Source organism: Suncus etruscus, chromosome 2 (genome assembly GCF_024139225.1).
Source record: "Suncus etruscus isolate mSunEtr1 chromosome 2, mSunEtr1.pri.cur, whole genome shotgun sequence".
Lineage (NCBI taxonomy): Eukaryota > Metazoa > Chordata > Mammalia > Eulipotyphla > Soricidae > Suncus > Suncus etruscus.
Window position 1 is genome coordinate 145,261,840 of NC_064849.1, and position 3,157 is coordinate 145,264,996.

A 3,157-nucleotide genomic window follows, 5' to 3' on the forward strand; every position below is an offset into this window, starting at 1 on the left:
AATAGATCACACTAATTTATACAAATACATGTGTTTTTAAAAAAGGTTGACAATGAAATTTTGCCAACCAGAGCATGAAAAACATTTATGGAGTGGGAGAAATTTTTCAGAATTTGTTTTAGACACCTTTGACTAGTCTTTATTACTTCTGGCCTTCTGATTTCTCAGAGACTCTTTTTTTACCATCTGTTGAAAACAGGTATCAATACTGATGACTGAGATAAGAATAGGGATACATATAAAATGCATAAATAAATACATACAAATAAATACATAAAATTTAATCCTTGAAAAGTACACAAAATTATAAAAATGGTTATTTTAGGTGGCAAAAAAGGTTTTTCTGATTTTGTATTTCTTAATTATATGGTTCTAAGATATACAATGTTCTCAATAATCATCTTGTATTAGTTGAAAAATTTAAAGGCAAATAGGTAATTTCAAAATTATGAAAAAAAAATGATGGGCAGGAGCGGTGGCACAAGGCACAAGGTATCTGCCTTGTGCATGCTAGCCTAGGTCTGACCGTGGTTCAATCTCTCGGTGTCTCATATGGTTCCCCAAGCCAGTGGCTTTTTCTAAGTGCATAGCCAGGAGTAACCCCTGAGCATCACCAGGTGTGGCTCCCTAAAAATAATTATGACAGTTTTTATTATCAGTATGTGAATGACTAAAAGTCATTTTTTATTATGAATGCCTTTTTAAAGGGCAGTTGCAAAGTGAAGATGTAACCTAAAAAACAACACTTTTCAAATACTGAAATAGACAGATTGCATAGCTGTTGATTTATTTTATATTCCAAAGTTTTTTTTTTATTTTTATGCCATAAATTCATAAGGAATGGGTTTCCGTAGTTCAAGCTTCTTTCCATTGGTTTTCACAAAGTGCTCTTCTTTGGGTAGAGCAGGTTGGTGTTTCAATTGAATCCAAGTCCTTTTCTCTTTGGCTTTCTTCTGATCATTTTTATTCACCACTTCAGAAAGCTGTCTTGACTCTTGGAGTACTTAATATGCTTAATATGAGTACTAAATCTCTTAGCAAGAACCTTTTTCTCTATCATTTACTTAATTACGACATGTCACCAGCAGGTTAGGTATCATTATAGACTATCAGTTTTTTCATGTAATATTTGTGGGGCATTGCTTTTTAATTTTTATTTTATTTTTTAAAATAATATCTTTATTTAAGCATCATAATTACATACATGATTGTAGTTGAGTTTCAGTCATAAAAAGAACCCCTTTCCTTCACCAGTGCAACATTCCCACCACCAAGGCCCTCCATTTTCCTCCTTCCCCACCTCTGCCTCTATTCGATACAGGCATTCTACTTCTCTCACTCATTAGACACAGAATAGTCTCACTCACCTAAGGGTTTTCAGAAAAATGAAAGATATTATTGTAATAATGCCCACAGACAATAGAGATGAGGGCTGGAAGGACTGACTCATGACATGAAGCTCACTACAAAGAGTGGTGAGTACAGTTAGAGAAATACTACACTAACAACTATCATGACAATGTTTATTTTTGTTTGTTAGTTTGTTTTTTGGTCACACCTGGCAGCGCTCAGGGGTTACTCCTGGCTCAATGCTCAGAAATTGCCCCTGGCAGGCACAGGGGACCATATGGGATGCCAGGATTTGAATCACCATCCTTCTGCATGAAAGGCAAACGCCTTACTTCCATGCTATCTCTCCGGCCCCCTATCATGACAATGTTAACAGGCATTCCTTTTGTTTAAAAAGTGCCCTTTTCTTTTATTTCTAATATATCACCTTTCTTGGAGATCTGCATGGATGTGGCGAAAGAAACTCATCTGTGTTTCCTAAAAGGTCTATAAAACATACAGTGGATGTCCCTATTCTTTCCCTTTGTGTTGATTATTTTTGAAATTTACTGTACAAAACTGGAAAATGGTGTTTCATCCAAAAGCACAGTTGTTAATTCTTAAGGAGATGAAAGAAGAACAAAAATATATTGAAGCACTCTAATTCACTCATTCTCTTATATAGTAAGAGATGATCTAAGTAAAAAGCTCTATACCACTCTAGTATGTCAGTGCTCTTCCACCAATGTCTCATGTATCCTCTTCAAGTCCCCTTGACACTCTCACTTGAAGAACATAAAATGAGAATGTTTTCATCCTTGGCACACTCAATCGAGATTTGAAAAATGAGTAGGCCATCTCTCAGAGTCTGTTGCCATTGACCGTTTTTTATGTTCTACATTTCTTTATATTTCTCATAAAAGAGGTTTTTTGATTGATCAATTTGCCTTATAACTTACTCAGTCAGCTTATCTTTGAGTTCCATCCAGGTAGTATTGAATTGCATGATTTTTTTCTTATTGCTAATTAGTTTTTACTCAATTGTGTATATACACCACTCTTTCTTTATCATATGTCTAAGGTTTTGAACTGTTTCCAGCTATTGGATATTGTGAATATTTCTGCAGTGAATTTAGGGTTGCAAATCTTTTAAAAATATAACACTTGGGCTTGGACTGATGCCAAAAAGTAAAATTGTTGGGTAATACAGTGTTAGTCCACAGCCTGCCTTTACCTAAAACAAAAGCATTCCTCCAACTTCCTCTTTTGTTTTCACCTATCCCTTTGATATTTAAAAGACCACCTAGATCTCACTTGACTCTTCCCTGTCTAGGTGAATATGTATTTGTTTAATAAAGAAAGGTCGATTTAGCTTGGTGTTCAGAGACCATGCAGCAGGAAGCAAAATAACTCCACCCTTCTCTCCAGACTTGCATAATTTATTAATTCTTTGCTGCTGCTACTCTTCTTCAGACCTGTTCAACTGGAATTGTAAATATAGTTACTGGGGCAATTTTACAATATAGAATCTTAATTTTCAAAGAACATATTTTTGTACATGACGTATTTACCAACAGTGGATGAAGGTTTATTTTCCTTGCATGTCAAATGCCAGCACTGATAATTTCTTCAATTTTGATGGCTTTTCTTTTATAAAGTAAAAGGTGGTTTGTATATTGCATATATATATATCTGAAACTATAGTATAACAGGGTAATATATAATTAAATTTATAGTATATTTTCCTAAAATGTCATAATAGTGTTGTACAATTTCTTTATAAAATTCATGAAGGCAAAAAAATTTAAATATTATTAAGAATACATAC

At 34.0% G+C, this 3,157-nt stretch overlaps 1 pseudogene; it reads right to left on the bottom strand.

The window, feature by feature from the left end:
- Window positions 1-818: 818 nt before the first annotated feature.
- LOC126001976 (60S ribosomal protein L21-like) lies at window positions 819-1,886 on the bottom strand (annotated as a pseudogene).
- Window positions 1,887-3,157: the final 1,271 nt, after the last annotated feature.